The following is a 21929-nucleotide window of genomic DNA, read 5'->3' on the forward strand; positions in this document are numbered from 1 at the left end:
TAAATTTGTGGAAAACTTCTGAGATGGCTGATAAAAAGTAAGATGGTGAGTGACCTTTGAGCAGAAGAAGACAGAAAGAGAAATGGCCTTTTCTACATTCTATTGTGCCTCTAAGTAAAATGCTGGGTAATCTAGCTACAAAGCTATATGTCATTTGGCTTTAGGCACCTAGTGTGATTTACCTTGTGAAGATCAGATTTTGCCATGGAGAGGATTTGTAAAAGTATCACACATTCCAGTACCGTTGGCAACCACAGCTACCAAAAACTCCAATTTAAATTGATGAAACTAATATCAGATGATAGTATCATTTCCTTGTGGGTGTTTTGGGAAAAGGTGGGTAGGAAATGTATACAAGTGAATACTTTATTCACTGAAATAGCAATTCATCATTTTGAAAACATAAAATACATTAAAGTTGTTATAGCATCAGGCATTAATATTTCACTGTACTTTAGACATTGCCTACAATCAACATTTTCTGCCCTTTGAAACAGAATCATGCTTGTGGTATGCATTAATCATATAAAAGATTAAACACTGAAAAGAAATTCAGCCTTTAAAGACAATTTGCTTTGATTTATTCAGTGGGTTCTTCCAAAAAGTTAATACCAAGAATTATTGCTTGTTGAATTGGAGTTACAAATTCTTTCAGAGTTTCTTAGTATTTTCTGTAATATCAGTATCAAGGAAGGTAAAGCAAATTTACATATTTATTAGGAAATACAGGTACCTAATCATAAAACAAGAAAACACAGTGTTTTTATAGACTTTATTTTTTAGAAGTGTTTTAATTTTCCAGAAAAATTGAGAAGATAGTATAAAGTGTTTCCATATACACTATAGCCATTTCCCTCTATGATGATCAACTTATGTTAGTATGTTACATTGTTACAATCAATTAACAAATATTGATACATCATCATTTACTATACTCCATACATTAGTCCAGTTCCTTAGTTTTTACCTAATGTCCTTTTTCTATTCCAGGATTTCATCCAAAACATCACATTACATTTAGTTGCCATGTTTCCTTAGGCTCCTCTTGGGTTTGATAGCTTCTCAGATTTTCCTTGGATGACCCTGACAATTTTGAGTAGTTAGGTTTTTGTAGAATGCCCACTACTAGAATTTGTTTGATGCATTTTTCGTGATAATATTGGGATTATGTGTTTGGGGGAGGAAGACCACAGAGTAGAAGGGTTATTTTGTCAGATCACATCAAGTGTACAAAGTATCAATATGCATTATGAATGCTGAGGTCAACTTTGATCACCAGGCTGAGGTAGTGTTTTTCAGGTTTCTCCATCGTAAGATTACTGTTTTCCCTTTTTCATACTGTACTTTTTTGGAAGGAAGTCAATATGTTCAGCCCACAACAAAGGAATAGGGAGTTATGCTTAAGATGGAGTACTACATAAAGTATTTGGAATTCCTTTGCACTGGAGATTTATCTATTCTCCTGCATTTATGTATCCAATTATTTATTTATATCAGAAGAACTCATGGATTTTTATGTTATACTTTGGGTTATAATCTAATTCTACTTTAGTTACTTTGTTCCTCAAATTGCTCTAGTCCTGACCCTTGTGAACTCTTTTCAGTTGGCTCTTGTGCCACTCTGAGGTATCCCCATCCTATATATTTTTTTGGAACTTCCTTACTTTCTGACACTATAAGATGGTCTTGTATATAAATCTTGTATATTTTCTGCCCCAGTCCTAGAATCAGCTATTTCTTCAAGGATAACTAGGTCTTTTTAGTGGAGAACGGTATTAGACAGCAGGATCTGGGTGTGGGGTGTGCTAATTGCTGCTCGGATGTCATTGCTTCTAGATCTTCTCAGCTGACAGAGCAAAGAGATAATATGTGTGTACATTACCCATGTATATGCACATATCTATAAGTATCTCTATATAACCATGTGTATTAAGGTAATATGAAGCAATATTAAGCTAAACATAAATGTATATTGATGGTTCCAACTTTAATCTGTTACTACATAGATCATCTTAGCCTCATCTCTTGCTTATCTTTAAATTTCAACTCCAGCAAAACACTTGGCTTTTAGAAGTATGAAAATCAAATTGTAGCAACTTTGGGAAGCCACATCATCTAGCAGAAAAATTTTTTAAAGGGCAAGGTGTATATCATCAAATTTTAATTTATAGTCAGCAGTACTTTTTAACATCAAAAGGCCTCCAGACCTCTGCTTCCAAGAAGATGAAGTAGCCCATTTCTCCCAGGTTCTCCCACTTAAAACTAAAACCCTGAACATAACAACAAACAAACATAGGAAGACGCTGAAAGGTGGAAATGAGAAGGCAGACTTAACTAGGGACTTTGGGACTTGAGGAATAACATGGTGATGAGTCCCCTGTGTTTCCTGTTGCTTCCCATACATCCTGGAGAGGGTATTACAGGAACCCCCAATCAATAACCACCAACAGAACAACAGACAAAAAAGCTTCAAAAAAACCCAAAAAAACCCTGTTCCCCCTAGCCAAAGTATGAGGAAAGGTGTTGCTAAAGACAGAAGACATTTGGGCAATAATATACACACTACTCGAGCCAAGTGCCAGTGGAATATACACACAACTCAAGCCAAGTGCCAGTGGAATATTGCACCCATCCCCTATGTCCTGTGGTTTCAGTTGGGCCAAGGTAGGATTTGATCTTCCACACCACCCCACTCCTGCCGTCCAGAAGAGCCAGCGCTCTGATTCCCCACCAGGGTTGTTTCAGTGTGGCCCAGTGGTGAGCTGAGCCTCCACCCCTTTCCATTAGCAAACAGACTTTAAAAGGTGGTGCCTGACAGGCTAGTTAACACTGGGCTGCCCTCACACAGTCGTAGGGTCCAATGGTGGGACTTAGCCTCCATCTCTCCCTGACATCAATAAGAATAGGGTGTTACAGGTTGGAGGGAGTAGGCACCCCACTAACCCCCAACACATGGTGTCAGTGAGACCCACTGGGGTGCTGAATCCCCATAACCGTCCTGAGGCAGTAAGACAGAATGAGATGCCCAAGCAGGGCTAGTTGGCAGTTCTCTTCCTCTTACCCTGGTGTCAGTGGGGCCAGCAGGTAGCTGACCCTGTACCCACACCCGGCATCAACAAGAAGGAATGAAGTGGGAGGAAGGACAGCAAGCACTTCACTTCTCCCCTCCCCTGGTGTCAAGAAATCTACTGGGGAGATGAACTTCCACTCCTACTAAAAGGCAACACAATGATATTAACGTTCCCACTTTTGGGGGGAAGGTGTCAGAAGGGCCAGTAGGTTAGCTGAACTTCTACTTAATCTGTCTGCAGTGAGACAATGTAAGTGCCCACTTTTGCTGGGGTATTGTCAGTAGGGCCCAGTGGAAATCTGTACATAACCCCCCAGTCCTCATACTACGCCTCAAATAGGATGACTTCCTTCTAAAAAGTAATAATAAAATTAAATGGGTTACAGAGTCATATAATAACTCACAATGTTTAGAATACAATGGAAAAATACTCATGGCACCAAGAACAAGGAAATCACAGAATAAATGAGAAAAGACAATAAACATACACCAACACGGAGATGAAACATCTATTGAAATGATCAGACAAGGATTTTAAATAAGCTGTCACATAAATGCTTCAATTAGCAATTATGTGTTCCTTGACAGAAATGGGAAAAATAGAAAATGTAAACAAAGAACTAGAAGTTATAACAATAAAAACAAATGAGAACAGTAGAACTGAAAAATACAACAATCAAAAAACTTTGCTGAAGAGTAGAGTGGAGATTACAAAGCATAGAATCATGAACTTAGAAGAGATCAGTACAATGTACCATATGTACAGAGAAAAATAGACTTAGGGGTAGAGATGGGAGAAAGAACAGGATCTCAAGAAGCTGTAAACAATAAGAAAAGCACTAACATTCATATCATCAAAGTTCCAGAATGAAAACAGAGAACAAGTACGACTGACAAAGTATTCAAAGAAATCATGACTAAAAAGGTCCCAATTTTTTAGAAGACAAACACAAATTCAAGAATCTGAGCAAACCCAAAGAGGAAAAACGCAAAGATATCCTTGCCAAGATGCGTCATAATTAAACTTCTGAAAAGTAGAGACAAAAAAAATCTCGAAAGTGGACAGGCAGAAACAATGCATCACTTATTGAGAAACACCAATTCCAATGACAGCATATTTGTTGTCTAAAACTCTGGAGTCAGAAGCATTGACATAACATTTTTCAAGTGCTAAAAGAAAAGAACGCTCAGCCACAAGTTCACACTTTTTATACCCACTTTCTTGTTTGACTTGTATTAATGGAGTACTAACTCATCTTTCTATATCCGGGACTGCCGTCACCCTTCTCCAAAAATCTAGTCACAGCATTTCCAGAGTGATCTTTCTGAAAATGAAACAAATTTTTCTTATAAAAATACCTGATTGTGTTATGAAACTTTTCTCTCTTCTAAGTTACCAGTTAAAATCCTTCAATGGATTCCCATCTTTCTTGGAGTAAAATCTCACATCCAAACTCTCTTTGTCCTTTTGGGCTGCTGTAAGATTATGGTGCAGGTTGGGTGGCTCATAAACAACAGGCATTTTTTTCTCACACTTCTGGAGGCTGCAAGTGCAAGAATAGGGTGCCAGTATGGTCAGATGAGGGCGCTCTTCTGAGTCACAGACTTCTCATTGAATCCTCACAGGGCAGAAGAGCTTCGGGAGCTCTGTGGGGTCTCTTTTATAAGAGCACGAATACCGTAATCATTTCCCAAAGGCCCCACATACTAATACTATAACCTCTGGAAATTCAGATTTCAACGTATGAATTTGGAGGGGAACACAAAGACTACACCATAGCACTTACTATAGGTACATGGACCATTCATGGTCTGGCTTCTACCACCCTCTCCATTGTCTTCTGTTCTTACACTCCAGTGAGCATTTCTTTCTTTTTTTCTTTTTTTTTTTTTTTTTTTTTGCGGTACGCGGGCCTCTCCATGTTGTGGCCTCTCCCGTTGCGGAGCACACGCTCCGGACATGCAGGCTCAGCGGCCATGGCTCACGGGCCCAGCCACTCTGCAGCATGTGGGATCTCTCTGGACCGGGGCACGAACCCATGTCCCCAGCATCGGCAGGCGGACTCTCAACCACTGCGCCACCAGGGAAGCCCCAGTGACATTTCTTATACTGATTATGAATGGAACTCCTTTCTGGACTGATGCTTAACCATTCATTTTCTGGCAAACATGAATTTATCTTCTCTTTTCCTCAAAAATTCACCCTTCCTTCATGTTACATATCCATTTCAATTGCCTTCTACAGGAAGCCCTACTGATATCCCCCATATACTACTGTCCACAGCATGAATTAAGGTCTTACCGTGTCTTCCTATATCACTCTGTAATAATATTTATGGTAACTATGGATTTTTTTATTTGAGTGTCACAATACATTGACTTCTAGGTGGCACGATAATGATTTTAGTAACAGTAACACTGGTGCCTAGTTTAACCCATGGCATACTTTAGGTGTTCAATAAATGTTTGTTGAATGAATGAATGGTCAGTTTGAAATCTTAATCATGTTACTTTTCAAAAATCTGTTAAAAAGATATCCACAGTTTTCCAGAAGATTAGGGACTTAGGATCTTCAACTTGATTTAATAGAGGAAATTTTTACTCATACATCATGCTTAAATACCTCAAAGTAAAACCATTAACCCAGGAATTTAAGGTTACCCATTTGGACTTGCAAGCCAATAATTAATATCTCCTGCCCCGACTGTATTAGATGGTTTCAATGTTCCACTCATATCTCCCCAGCACTCATCATTCCAGTATATGCTGATAGAATCATGCTACCACCTGCAATTTTCCACCTTAGGGCAGGCCAGAAATGTACAGGAGTTAATGTATCTGGGTGTAGCTTTCAACCAAGGAAAGAGGGACTGGAAGATAAGTACTTCAAGTTTCTCACCGATTCTTGGCATAACTCTGAGACATGTTCTGTAGAGTTTCACAGAACTCCCCTGACGTACTGGCAGCAGTTCCCTGCAGGAGTAATTTATTCAGTAATGCACCTCTGTTGGCTTCCTTCCATGCCTCCATTCTCAGTTCCCACTCCACTTCTGAGTTTTCTGGAAGCACCTCCCAGATGAACAGTTTGCATTCAAATTATTCCCCCAGGTTCTGCTTCTAGGGGAATTCAAGTTACAGCCTCCTAACAATCCAGTGCTCCTTACAGAGCCATCACTGGTACAAGTACCAAGGCATGGCACATTATGTATCACTCCTCCTAAATCCTAATATTTTTAAACAGATAGGAAAGAGCATGACCTTGAAGAGAAAAATCGTTTATATGAGAATAGCCAATGGATAAAGGGAAGGAAAGACAGTGCCATTTGTTTTCCATTAATGATAGTGTGAAATTTATGGGCAGATGGTCTAACAGGTGTGACTATAATTTGAGGAGCCTGCTCCCTTGGTTACAGAAGACTGCTATTGTTATTATTATGGAAGCACAACCTCATGCCTTTATTGCTTCACTTGATGTAGCCTTTTCCTTTACCCTTAAATCTTTCTACATCACTGAACTGCAACCAATGGATTTATTTTCTCCCTATAGCTCCATCACAAAAAAGACATACATATGCACACACACACACACAGAGTTTTGTGTATGCCAGTGCTAGAAAAGACAAGCTCATGGTGCATGTATGCAATGGATATTGTACATTACAGGTCTCTGTGAAATAGTCTTCTGCAGGTTCCTATGTTTACTTTATGAATAATTAACTTTAGTAAAGTTAATTTCCTGAAGATCTTGATGAAGACTGAAGAAAGGACGTAAATTTTAAAGAAAAAGACTTAGAAACTTGCCCTTTTTGCCCTCTCTTTGTGTCTTAATGAACAAAGGATAACTGGGCCTTTTTTGAAGTCTTTGCTTGAGTTGAAGACACAAAATGCAACCTGTACTCTTATAATATGTTCAGTTTATGAGTACACAAACTTATAAACCATGAATTTCCCTAAAATTATTATACCATTTAGAAGATGTTTGCTTGGACGTTTACTTAAAACCAAACAATTGAGGTCTATATGTCCAAATAATTTCCTTCTCTCTTGCTGTCTCCATTTCAGTTTCCTGAGTTTCTGGGAAGGCCTGGTTTCCCCAAAGGAATGATTTCTGATAGAATTCTGGAGGTCTGACCCAAGAAAACAAAATCCAGTATAGCCAATGAATTGAGGACAAGAAGGTTTCCAATCAGGTAGGAACATTTAATCTCATACATTACAGTCACCTTAAGTAAGGTGTGCTGATAGCTGGATATGATTTAACTGCTTGGAAAAAGATGCATATATAAACTACCCCACAAGGAAGCTGTTCTCAATTCCCTTAGAGGTTGTGGTGTTTATCAGAGAGTGCCTTGGGAGAAAATGAATACAATAACAGTATAATGCTTTTTTTTTTTCATTTTTAGCTCATTGTTGCCAAGTACACTTGGTGACCTTGGTGCCTGTGGTTTAATCCCAGGAGGTTAGACATGTGGAATAGCACATTAACCCTTTTTAGTATTTTCTCCCAAGACAAATCATTTTTATAGGTTGTCTCCATGGTCTTCTAATTGCTTATCAAAATTAAGCATCAAGTCTCCTAAGTGAGCAATAGCCCCAGTCAGTGTGAGGAAATCAGCTTGGTTCTTATTGGGGTACATCTTCTTGGTCTTGGCACAAAGTGAGTTCACATAGGGAGTTAGAAGGAGAAGAATGGGGCATGCGAAAGGGGAGTTCTCTGTTCTCATTTACCTATGCATGTTGAAACTCCACTAACAGTTTTATTTTCATTAGCAATTTGTGATAAAAACTTAGGGTAAAGGGAATAATGAAGCTGTCCCATTATATGGCAGGACAAAACATAGTAGTGACATCAAAATCAGGGCCTATCCATCTCATTTGCAGTTATGTACTCAGTGTTTAGCATAGCATTTGACCCCCCATCAGTATTCAATAAGAAGATGCGTGTTGAATGACTTAGGGATGAATTAATGAATGAAAAAAGTTAATATGGTAGAAAATGTGTTTTATCCTTGTATTTTCATGTGTTGACTTCTATATTCCAAGACCCAGCACTGTAACTGACACATAGAATATAAGCAATAAAATTTTGTTGAAAGAATGAATGAGCCCCCACAATTCTAAGAATAATTTTAAGACCAACACAGACCCCATATCTGCCAAGGTCTATGACAGAAGTATCCAGAGATGAAAGCCTGGATCTCAGCTAGTGGTAGAGCTGACAGAATTTATCTAGTTTTCATAATTTACAGCTCATCCCATTACATCTAGGCATAGTACCTACGTGAGCCATACAATTAAATGTTGACTGAAAAAAATGCACAACCTAAAAGTTGAGAATTATGTTTTATTTGGAGGACATACTGAGGACTTAAGTCAGGAGACAGCCTCTCAGATAGCTCTGAGGGACTGTTCTGAAGAGGTAAGGGAGGGCACAGGATATTTAGGGGTTCTTGCAAAAAAAAACCCAGGTAGTTGGAACATCAAAAGATTACTGTTAATTAAAGAAACTAGACATCTTAAGTTAATAAATTTAGCACTTTTCTATATATGGTGAGATGCAAGAATCTGGTCTCATGGAAATCATTCCCTTGATATGCACTTTAATTATCTAGGGCCAGTATCCTGTTTTCTCCATCCTGAATCCCCTCAGGGTGCAGCTTTGGGGGTGGCTTCAGTGGCTGATGGCTTGATGGCTGTAACATCCTTTGTTACTGATACCGCAGGCTACATTCTTTGTCCACGTAAATGACTTGAGTATGGATAGTAAATCTGTGGATTTGCAAAAGGTAATTCTTGGAGCATTTTTAGAAGGACAAAGTTAAGGGCAATTTCAGAATCACTAGCAGCTAAAATTGCTGTTTATACTTTTCCACCGGTAGGTAGTAATATGCTGTTGCTATCTTCAGTATTCCCAAGGGATAACAAAAGCCATTTAATTCAAGAAAGAAATGTAAAATTTAGCACAATGCAACTTCCACAAAACCAAACACACACCCAACTCTCACAGATATGAAGTAATAATCTAAAATAGAATCCTGGAACTAATTGGAAAAAAAGAGCAAATGGGCTTCCCTGGTGGCGCAGTGGTTCAGAGTCCGCCTGCCGATGCAGGGGACACGGGTTCGTGCCCCGGTCTCTGAAGATCCCACATGCCGCGGAGCGGCTGGGCCCGTGAGCCATGGCCGCTGAGCCTGTGCGTCCGGAGCCTGTGCTCTGCAACGGGAGAGGCCACAACAGTGAGAGGCCCGCGTACCGCACAAAAAAAAAAAAAAAAAAAAAAAAAAGAGCAAATGTACTCATATTGGATAATTTTATTCTTTTATTAATGTTTGATATATATATATATATATATATATATGTATTTATTAATAAAATTCAGAGGTGCTATATGGAGAAATAGCTTTGTACGAGTATTGTCTTTGTATGTGTTTATCAATAATGTATGAGATTGCCTCCTATGCTCCTTTTCCTTTATTCTCTTGCAGGCAGTAGATGTAGTTATCAGTTGTTTTTAAAATTTCTAGGCAGCCAAAGGACTAGTATCACTTAAATAAAGAAGGCAAATTGTCCCAAAGTAGGAACAATTTTCCTTCATTATGGAACATAAAGTCCTCATATGAAGGGGGAAGAATTTCATAGCTAAAAGCTTTCAACTACAGAAGATTTATGAGTAACTATGTATGTTGTTTCAAAGTGGACTCTCTATAATTAATGTCTAGGGGTTATCTTTGGTATATAATGGATTTTGATTTTTTTATATTATTAGATAATATACAAAATAATATGTTTAATTGTATGTAAGTTATGAGAGATAATAAAAACTCCTGCAAACACACCACCGAAACTAAGAACTAGAATCAAAACTGCTGAGTCTTCTCTCTGTTCTCTACCCTGATCCCACCTTCCTGCTTTCACCAAAGAAATCACTCTGATCTTGGCTTTATGTTCAACATCCACATAATTTTGCTTATTATTGAGATTTATAAAATTGATATCATACTTTAGTCTTCTGTGCTTGCTTTTTTACTCAACATTATGTTTCTAAGGTTCATCCACTTTGCTTTAACTAGTGTTCATTCATTTGTACTACTGTATAATATTTTATTGTATAAATACAAGAAAATGTGTTTATTATTCTATTAATGATATTTGGGTTGTTTTGGGCCTATTACGGACAGTACTTCCATGAACATTTATTTTAATGTTTCCTGGTACACATGTGCAAGATTTAACATAAGTAAAAGAGTAGACATACTAAGAGTAGAATTGCTGACTTGTAGGGAATTCAAATATTCAACTTTAAAAAATAATGCCAAAATGTTTTCCAAGTTATGGAATCAATTTTCAGCCCTTTTGCTCTATAGCTTCACCGGTTAGAATGGCCATTCTAGTCTTTTGTTCCTTGTATTAGTCTGCTCAGGTTGTCCTAGCAAAATACCTCAGATTCAGTGGCTTAAAAAACAAGAGATTTATCTTCTCACAGTTCTGGAGGCTGGAAGTCCAGGATCAAGATGTTGGCAGTTTTGGGTCCTACTGAGGCCTCTTTCCTTGACTTGCAGATGACCACTGCTTTCTAGCTATGTCCGCACATGGCCTTTTCTCTGTGTGTATACATCGCTCTTATCTCTTCCTCTTCTTACAAGGACACCAGTCATATCAGTAAGGGCCCCACCATTATGACCTCATTTAACCATAATTATGCTTTTAAAGTCCCTGTCTCCAAACAGCCACATTGGGAGATGGGGCATCAACATACGAATTTTAGGGAACACAATTCAGTCCATAACAGTTTTAATTTGTATTTCCCTAATTACTGACAGGCTGAGAATCCTTTCACTTGTTTAATAGTTGCCTCTGTTTCCTATTCTGTGAAGTCCAGAGAATATCTTTTGTCCATTTTTCTACTGTTTATCTTTTTCTTACTTATTTCTATGGTTCTTTAAATACAAGCAAATAATCCTTCATCAGCTATATATGACACAAATAAGTTATTTCATTCCTTCTCACTTTCTTAATGTTGTCTTTTGATAAATAGGGGCTCTCAATTTTAATGAAATCAAATGTATCTTTTAGCTTAGTGTCTTTTTGTTCTACTTAAAATGTCCTTCCCTAGTTTAATGCTACCCAGATATAGTATATTTTCTTCTGAAAGTTCTAGTGTATCTTTGTTTTATATTCAAGCCATTAATGCACTTACAATCGACTTGTCTGTATTATCCAATTTCTTTGTTTTCTTATGAATAATTAAGTTTTCCAGGACCATTTTGGAATGAATGGATTTTTTAGGTGTGTCTGAGCTGTTCTTGACCATTCACATAAATTTCTGAATTGGCAATCCTGTAAAACCTCTATTAAGTACTTTTATTGTAATTGTATTGACTATATAAATTAAGTTGGGGAAAACTTACACCATTATGATGAGTCTTTTCTATCCATAAACAAGATGTATCTCTCCATTTATTTAAGACTTCTTTAATATCTTTCAATAAGGTTTTATTTTCTCCATAAATGTCTTGCACAATTTTATTTAGATTTGTTCCTAGGCAGTTTTTTTTTCCATTTTAAATAATTTTTAAGCTCTCGCTTTGTTCCTGGATTTCTATAGAAATCCAATAGATTTTTACATCTTGATCTTATATCTAGCCATCTTGCTAATGTTGTTTTTTTAGTAAGAGAGACGATTTTCTTAGCAAAGAGGAATAAATGTAAAATTAAATAAAAATGTTATGGGTCAGCTCTGGTCAATAGAACTTTCCATGATAATGGAATTGTTCTTAGTGCTGTCCAAAACTATAGCCATTAGTCACATGTGTTTTTAAATTTTTAAATGTAAGTTCAATAAAATTAAAATTTAAGTTCCTAAGTCAAACTTGCCCACATTTCAAGTGTTTAATAGCCACTTGTGACTAATGGACACTATACTGGACATTGTATCTCTAGACTATTAGACTGTGAAGCCATGGCGTCCCGGGATTTTATCTTTGTCAATGGCATAGTGAGATCTTTCATGTGACAGTTATTCTGTTATTAAAAAGAGAAGTTACTTAACCTAGTCATCCCTAACTTTTTAAAATAATCCAACATAGCTTTCACCATCCATGAATTTCTTGAATCATATTTATGTTTCTAAACTATTTCTTGTGTCAAGTGTTCACTTTGTAGCAAGTTCACTGTCCTAAAATGGCACATACCAAAGTATCAAGAGGTTCCCTTATTCCTGATAAGCTGTGATTGGATGAAGAAGACCTTATTACCCTGCCTATCTGATTTTTATTATAATCAGATGTTAACCTGTATCAGTCTCCATATTCAAAATTACCTTCAAAATTATATGTTATTCACATGATGGTTGTCTTTATTTCATTTAGCTAGTATCATGACCTTATAAATGCAGTTTTGGTCATTTTCTCCTAAAATCTCATATTTATCTGTGTGGAAATACATCTCCTACTTCTTTGCCCTCTTATAAACTCTTCCTGTAATTTAATCCTCATGAGCTTTATTTCCCCTAATTTTAATTACTTGATATTTTGTAAACCATTTAAGAAATGACTGGTATGCTCTTTTTTTCAATCATCTATACATTTAAACAGTGTGTTGCAATAAGAAATAGTACTGGTAATCAGAAAACCAGAGTCCTAGTTTTACCCATAAAAATGAACTATATGTGCATTTAAATAAGGTTTATTCTGATTCTAAAATTGTTATGATTATTTAGAAAATTATGTTTGAAATATGACATTATTCAAAACCAATAGAGGTTTGAAATCTATTAAAAATCTACAAAGAATTCAACTATTTCACCTTTTTCCCTGATTTGATATTCAACTGTAATCCTTCATCTTTCACTTACAGCATGCTGTAGCTGCTGTTGACACAAAAACAAAATATAATGTCTAAATATTGTGTGCTTGTTTTTTAAATGAATACTTTTGTTTAAAATTGTCTTTTACATAGATTCTTGATTCCCTTTTCACAACTTCTCCATTCCCCATGCTACTGCAATCAATCACTCATGATAGAAAATTATTCTCTTTTCTGTTTGCTAAAGCTCTTTTTAAAATACCAAGTTTCAAATGATCATCAATTCAAGAAACTTTGGAAAATGAACTTCATAATTTCCAGAATGAATATTTTGTTTCACTGGCTACCAGGACACCATCTTTTCCTAGATTTCTCCCCTCCTCACTCACCATTCCTTGGAAGTATCCCTTGGTGATGCCTCCCATCCCTCAATGTCTGTTAGAATACCCTAAGTCTCATTCCTGGCCCCCTTCACTCTCCATCTACCTTAACTACTCATGAGTTTTAATCTAGTCCCATTACTTTAATGAGAAGATGACTTACGACTCCCCAATTCATACTTCTAGCCCTAACCACTCACCTAACCTCCAGACTCCTAATTCCAATTTCCCACTAAATATCTCCAATCTATGCATAATAGACATTTCAAGCTTAGCAAATAAAACTAAATATTTTGCTTTGATCCATCCACTGCACTCCAGTTTTTCCTGGCTCCATAACTCATCCAGTTGCTCAGGCCAAAAATGTTAGATTCATCCTTAAACTCTCACTTTCCCATAATTCCTATGTCCAGTCCATCAGAAATTCTTGCCAGCTCTAACTTGAAAATACATCCTGAATCCACCTACCTCTCACCTTACTCTTGCCGTCTTTACTTACTCCAAGCCATCATTGCTTGCCTCGTCTAATGCAATAGGCAGCCTCTTCCACAACCTCCTTGCTTCCTCCCCTCTTGCCCCAATCCTTATAGTCTATAACCAATACAATAGCCAGAATAATCACACAAAAAACATGAATCATATCACATTATTTCCCAAAACCCGTTCCCATCACTTTAGAATAAAAATTAAACTTTTTACCTGTCCTACATGCTTTATTCAGTATTTCTTCTGCCCTACTCTCCAAGCTCATTTACTACTACTATTCTCTCACACACACATCCAGATTTTCTTTCTGCAGTGGCTTAACCAACATCAGGGCCTTTGCACTTGCTATTCCCTAAAACCTGAAAGAGTTTAAAAATCTGTAATATTTCTCCAAGAAGATCTTAGGAGGTATTTACATTTCATTTTGTAGAGACATTTGGTAGAAGACATTTTTGCAAAAGATAGATACATTTTTCTTTGGCGGCTATTCATACATCTGGCAATTTCCAAGTTGGTTAAATAACAAATGTGAATTGATGAAGCTAAAATAAAAGAACTGTAGTTGTTGAGACCTATGTGTTTTAAACCGTGAACTATGAGGAATTGTAGACATGCAAACTACACCATGGTTTCAGTGTTAATGTGTGAGAGTTAGCTAAGGTATTTTCCAAATACTCATTACTCTCTAAAGAGCTTCTGAGCAGGAAATCAGAACAGGGCCTGTGGACCTGAATTTTATCCAGTACCTCAGTAGATTCTGTTGCAAATGGTTTTCAGTCAGCCCTTTGAGAGACACCAAGCTGGGGTATTTGCCCAGATATGATTGCCAGTGGTCATGCAAGTCACCAATGAGATATAGTCGAGAATCAAAAAATGACTGAAAAGAGTGACAAAAGAAGAAGAGGATCCAGTAAGGACCAGTAGAGACGCTATCCCAAGCACTCTTGGCTAGGAGTTTTACAAATCCATTCATATACATGGACTGATAGTTAATAGCCAAATGGCACTGCATATTTTTGTAAGTTGCTGAGTATTAAAGTGTATGGCTAAGCATCATAAGTTTTCTTAAATTATATTTTGGTTGCTATAAAATTAGGTGTACATTGTGTGTCATAGATGTAGGGATATAGATGTGTAAATATATGTCATTGTTTCAGTTCTTCAGCTGATACTTCATAATGTCTTTGTAACTTCTAAATGAAGGACCTCTTCAAACATTGTTTAGAAAGAAAAGAACCTGTTCACCCCTGTCCACCTCCCTGTCTTCATCCCCTTCCTTGTCCCTTCCCTTCTTTTTTTTTATATCTTTACTGGAGTATAACTGCTTTATAGTGCTGTGATCCCTTCCCTTCTTGAACAAATTAATCCATTAAGTGAGGTAAAATAACCCTTTGTCAGCATGGGGGAGGTGGGCATTCAAGGAACCACATGACTTGGCATTGGGTCTCAGAGTCTGAGAAAGGGGAGAGGATGTCTGCATAAGGGAGCCTGGCGTTGACTGCTGAAGTCTGATTCGTGTGAAAAGGCATCCACATGAGGAAGTGGCCTTGGCAACCACTCTGTACAGATAGTCAAAACACATGCCAGGTGGAGAAAATGGGTGGGATGGGAAAGTGGCAGCTACATGAATTTACTTAAGTACAGGAAGACTGATCAAATAAGTAAGGATAATAAGGATATGGTAATCAGTGTTATTTTAATATCTGTGGAGGGAGTTAAAATATGAAAAGGGCAAAAACTAGAAGGAAAGGGTGTTGAAAGGGAATGGAGGATGTTAATGTGAACAGATGATTTTCAATATAGAGACATTATAGAATTAAACATAGACAATATGTATGCATATGTTTATGAATGTGTTTATGAATACGTTTAAATGGTTATGAATGTGTGTTTTCATATGTGTGTATGTATATATGTACCTAAATCCCCTAGCTCTGCCTATTGAGAGTACCTGGGACCACTACTTCCGAAGAGCAATGAATACACCTAGTGTCCAGATCTTGGTTTCTAAATACAGCTCTCCAACTGAAGGAACTAAAGCTCTTTGGAGAAATGGCTGATTCTAGAACAACTACAGGGAAAATATAAGATGACCCTAGAACATATTATTGTTTCAAGAAGTAAGGGATCAGCCATAAAAAGAAATGAAATTGAGTTATTTGTAGTGAGGTGGATGGACCTAGAGTCTGTCATACAGAGTGAAGTAAGTCAGAAAGAGAAAGACAAATACCGTATGCTAACACATATATAGGGAATCTAAAAAAAAAAAGTCATGAAGAAACTAGGGGTAAGACAGGAATAAAGACACAGACCTACTAGAGAATGGACTTGACGATATGGGGAGGGGGAAGGATAAGCTGTGACAAAGTGAGAGAGTGGCATGGACATATATACACTAGCAAACGTAAAATAGATAGCTAGTGGGAAGCAGCCGCATAGCACAGGGAGATCAGTCTGGTGCTTTGTGACCTAGAGAGGTGGGATTGGGAGGGTGGGAAGGAAAGCAATGCAAGAGGGAAGAGATATGAGGATACACGTATAACTGATTCACTTTGTTATAAAACAGAAACTAACACACCATTGTAAAGCAATTATACTCCAATAAAGATGTTAAAAAAAAGAAGAAGGGAGATATCAAAGAATAATTGGGAAACATCAAAGGATATAGAAGCCAAACTGAAGGGGTTTCCACTGGACAAATCTTGAACAATCTAAGCCTCAAAATAAATAATGGTAGAAACGTATTATAGTCAATTGAATAAAATAGGAGTCTATGAGTTCATACTGATTTTAATAATTAAATTGAGTAAATTATGTTTGATGAGGAACAGGATATTTACATAATTACAAAGTGCCTTACCACAAAAATTATTAATAATGAAGGAGAAAAAAATAACGTTACAATGGAGAAGACTGGGTGATACACCTTAATCAAATGAGTAACGTGATATTCCAGTAAGGTTACAAGTTAAAAGTTTGCCGAAATTGTTTGATAGGAAGCAGTGAGAAGAACAGAGCTTCACCACTGAGTTATTCCTGCCAACTACACATATCCTGAATAATCATGAGACAAATACAAACAGCTAAATCCTACAAAATAACTGATCCATATTCTTTAAAATTTTCTAGTTCATGAAATTCAAGGGAAGACTGAGAAAATTTTCCAGATTAAAAAACTAAAGAGACAGGACAGCTAAATGCAACATGTGACACTGGGCTGATCCTTTTATTATGAGGGACATGATGGGGATAATTGACAAAACTTGAAAGGGGTCTGAGGATTAGGAGCTCTGTGGTCATGTGTCAGTGTTAATTTCCTGATTTTCATGATTATATTTGGATATATGTTTGTAGGAAATACTAGAGGATTTGTGGGAGACATTGCATTGTGTTGGCAACTACTCTCAAATGGTTTGGGAAATAAATTATTTGTATTGTCATTTCAATCTTTCTTTAATTTTCGAGATTGTTAAAAGAAGGCAAAGAAAGAGGAGAAGACCCCTGAGTCAGGTAACCCTCCTTTTCCTGGCGACTGCCATAGTTAAAAGCTCAGTTTACAATAGTGGTCAGTTTTTCAGTCTATTTGTGCTAATTTCTGTTACTAACAACATAGCATCTTATTTTCTATTTGAGGTTTTTGGATTTTTCCTAATTATGCTTTTGCTTTTTATTCTATCAAATGTCTATGAATTTGATAAAGTCCTCGGTATTAAAACAAAATCAGTAAGATTCATAAAAACAAAAATAAGTTCTTGGAGAAATTTATAAATTTCTACCTACATACAAATTGTAGTAAGTTGGCAAGAAATGTATAAGGGGAAAATACTATAAGGAGCACTCCCATTCAGAAACTCAAAATGGTTGCACGTGTTTCTCCTGTAAGAGGTCTGTGATGAAACAGCAGGATGAAGGCTATATGTCCAAACTTAAATGCAATCTTTAAATCACCTTTCATGTCAGGCCGTGTAAGAACTGGGCAATTCAAGAAGTAAATTAGAACAATCCTTATTTTCAATAATTTCTTAGGTCAACACTTAGAATAATGAAAAACTTATCTTTAACTCCAAGAAATCTGGACAGTTATTAAAGCAAATGTGTTGTCCTACTGGCCTACACCTGGTTATAAACAGCAGTACGACTTCAGAAAACCCTTGACGCTGAGTGGACTTTCTAAATATATCTTTTTCTTTCTATAAAGGTGCTTTACAAGAATGCTATCTTTTGTGAAAATGTGGCCTTTATAAAGGGTACACTAAGGTCTGTGACTTTTAGACCTAGAAAAGATTTGAAATATTTTCTTAGCCTGGGAATCCACATTTTAGAGGCATAGAAAGAGAAACCCAATGAAATTAGATATTTTGCCCACCATCAAATGGCAAACAAGTAATAACGACAGCACTCAAGCCTCTGTCTTCTGAATCCATTGAATGCAGCATAAATAGATTGCAATAACTGCTGATTTTCATTGTCCTCAACACTACATTTCTTCTGTGCCTTATCCCTCTTCTTTTAAGACGGATGACAACATTATCTGCAAACTTTATCTATAACTTTTTTTAATTTTGCTATTTTGTAACTCATTTTTGAAAAATTCTGTTTCTATGTTGAAAATGTGTAAGGACATTTACCTTCTTTCTTGAAACAACTTTGCCTGTATTTATCACATTTTATTGTTGAACTATTGTGCAGCAATAAGTACAAAAGCACATCTAGTAGAGGAGATAATGTCAGAGGCAACAAGGTGTGTGTATGGGGGGGCGGGGTTAGAGTTGACATACCTTAAGGGAGATGAAGAGAGAGGGAAGAGAATAGAAATTTTATTCATTTGAAAAAATATGGCAAGTTAGAGAATTTTGGCTAAACTTAATACAATATAGCTTTCCTTAACTTAAATTCCGGGTTAACTTCCACTGTTTACATTGCCACAGACTAGGGAATAAACAAACTAAAAAGATTTTTGGTACCACCATTTTGTGTTAATTTCATAAAGATTTCTACAAGACTTTTTAAAACTAAATTGAAAAACGAAAGTCTTGTCTTTAGCTTATTTTCCCTGCATGCTTGCACTTTAGTAAGTTGATAAATGACATTTAAACTCAATAGTTATGATTAATTCTGTCACACAATTTTTAAAAGCACTGGGGATTGTGTGTGCGTGCATGCGCGCACCTTTACAACCAGTAAAATAAAGTTCTTGATCAAAAAATTATTATCACTTAGACTATTGAATAAAATCAGATATGATAGAGGGGCCAGCTGTTGGTAGGTTTAAAAGTCACCGTAGGTGATTAATTCATGCAGCAGTGTTGCACGTCTCTCTTTAGATGAAGCACTTAGAAATATAACCATGTATGGCTCTAATTTCATATCTGAGACCTGTTTTATTTAGAGTTCTTTGGCAAGTGCTTGCTCTATGTGTTTTTATAGTCTTTGGTTGTGTAATAAAAATCAAAATTATGAATTAACAGAAATGCAAAAGTGAAATCCTAGAAGATAGGATAAACACGAAGTCCTCTAATTATCACTCAAATAAGTTTGGTTGACACAGAACTGGGAATCAGACAAAGACATTAATAATTCATAATGCTGAAATTAAAATCTTCTAGTCACAGTAAAAAAGAAATCCTAATTTGTACCACAAGGTAATGAATTCAGTACTTTTCATTTGTTAAATATTTGCTTATTACCCTGCACCGTGCATATAACACTGTTCCCAAATTTGGAGGGCAAACAGGAAAAACAGACACTCTCTACCCTCAAGTTGTTTATACTGCAGTCAGTGAAATTTCTCTACTTTGAGATCTTTTAATTCCTCAGTTCACTGTAACATCTTCTTCAGATGAATTGTTTTTTATTTGTTAAAACCAATGTTTAGCACTTGAAATAGTTTCTTCAATGTTCCTGATAGTGAAATAGTCATAATGCTAATTTCCAATACTAATTATAGAGTTGATAGGAGAAATGCTCAAGAGTGATAGTAAAGTGATTTCGATAATCTACAAAATGCCTTGAGGTTTCCCAGATAACAACTTGTCTCCCAGACAAAAATGCACTTATTATTTATATTCCAAGCTTATAAAAATTTTTGTACTTTAATCATATAGAGATTTTACAACATCTTTTCATTCACATTTTAAGATATTTTGTTCAGTAGATTATCTCATTTTGAAACTATTGATTTATATATACATACTATGTAAATATTAGTATATATTTCTCAATGACTAGATTAGTGCTTTTTAACTACTTAAATTTGTTTAATTCATATTGTTGTTCTCCAGCATTTCTTTTACTCACTGGAGCCTATCCTACTGACTTCAAAAAGCCTGAAAAATCTGAAAATCGCATTTAAAGTAACTGTATGGAAAGTCTTTAAAATAACGTATAATAATGGTAGAGAAGAAGAGTATTTAACATTGTGCTGAGATCATTCCATTAATAAAGAGATTAATCAATAATTCTAACATTCAGACATATAATAAAAATGAAAAACAATCATAATACTGAGCAATGACATTTTCACTAAAGGGAGATATTAAATATTGTATAGGAAACTAGTATCTGCAAAGCAGATAAGTTGGCAATGATTATACATATATTTAAAATATGTTGAAACAGTCAAACAGTTTTTCTTTATGGCTGAAAAGAGGCATATTGAAGTGTTTAAGCACTACTTCCACTGGAATAGATTAGACACTATACAGAAAACACATGATTGCAGAAGAGCAGATATTAGCAGGTGTGTGAATGTGCGTGTCTTTAATTAATGCATTTTCATTCATTCAAAAAGGAGAAGAACGCCAAATTTACTTTAAAGGTGGCATTGTGATACGTTAAAGTTCCATTCTTAGACTTCTGCTGCTGTTGCTGTTCCTTCAGTATTCACCAAAGAGTACCGTCCTGTCATTTATCCAAGTTAGAACTCTTGGAGCAATCCTAGGATTCTCATTGTAGGGTCCCCTACCTTCATGCTCCCCCCTCAATAAGTAACAAATTCTTGGCTCTCCTGTAGAGGAAAGCTCTCTCCAATGTACGCCTGCTCTGTCGCTCTCCGGGTCCAGCATCTCTGCCTCAGCCTCCCATTGAAGTCACTTCTAGTTCATTCTGTGCAGGGCCATTTTTAAACCTTCCTCAGTCCTAGGCAATTGCCCTTTTAGAAGCTTTACCCTAAATGTTATCAAATGCATTAAAATGTGCCCAAGTCACATATCCAATATAATTTATAGATAACTATATGAAAGCTGAGTAACATTGCTGTTGTAGTAATATTAGTTGAAAATATTAATTACACAAGTTTTTATCTCAATTTTGCAGATTTTTTCTTCATATTCTGGAGCCATTTTTTTCAGGTGTCAAACAATTTTCTAAGTCCTTCTCAAACTCCTAGTCCCTAGTGAGTGTGCTTTTACTGTCACAGGGTTGAACAGCCCAGACAGCAAGATGTCTGAAGATGAAGACCATCACATGGATGAGTAAATCAGATACGTGGAAGTTGGAATGCAAAGTGTTTGTAGAAAAAAAAATACAAATCAAGGAAGAAATTGCAGTGTCGATTAATATGATGTATATCAGATGATAGTATTAAAAAGCCAAGTGAAAATAAAATAACTTAATAATGTACATATTTGTCTGATTGTTCACTAGTGATATACTGCTCAGTGTAAGGTGAGAACCACAGATATTATCTTCTGGAAAAAAACCCTTTAAGCCCTAACAGATTCAGTTTATAAATTTCCTCTCTAATAAATGAGGAATAAAATAATTTACAATAAATTAATTATTTCCTCTTCTGAAGGTACTAATACTACAAATTCAGTCAAAAGATGGATCAAGTTTTTCGTACATTTCTCTCATTTCACATTTTTTAAATAAATGAGACTATATTTTGTCTAATGACTTCCAGAACAACTATCTGGAAACTGTGACTTCATTATATGTGAGACAGTATTTTAGGAGATATAGATGTATATTTAAATGGAGATATAAATATATAGCATATATACACAATATTTAATAAGACACAGGAAATGTGGGATAGCTCCAGAGTGGTACACCCTATGTTCTGAGCTGCTCCGAAATGCAGTTCCTTTTTCTTTTTTTCTTAACATCTTCATTGGAGTATAATTGCTTTACAATGGTGTGTTAGTTTCTTCTTTATAACAAAGTGAATCGGTTATACATATACACAT

General features: G+C 36.1%; 1 long non-coding RNA gene across 6 annotated transcripts in view; it reads left to right on the plus strand.

Annotated features, from left to right (window-relative positions):
* LOC308610261 overlaps positions 1-21929 on the plus strand; it is a 45581-nt gene that overhangs the window by 16386 nt on the left and 7266 nt on the right. For 2 of the 6 annotated variants that reach the window (XR_014014487.1, XR_014014488.1), the window contains exon 1: positions 7246-7260. The exons of 2 other annotated variants lie outside the window; for them this stretch is intronic. This is a non-coding gene — a long non-coding RNA (uncharacterized lncRNA). Of the gene's footprint in view, positions 1-7245; positions 7261-14743; positions 14759-21216; positions 21232-21929 lie in introns of those variants that run through there. 2 more of the 6 variants (XR_014014489.1, XR_014014490.1) reach the window with 2 other exon arrangements.

Source organism: Mesoplodon bidens (genome assembly GCF_964165515.1).
Source record: "Mesoplodon bidens genome assembly, contig: HAP1_SCAFFOLD_270, whole genome shotgun sequence".
Lineage (NCBI taxonomy): Eukaryota > Metazoa > Chordata > Mammalia > Artiodactyla > Ziphiidae > Mesoplodon > Mesoplodon bidens.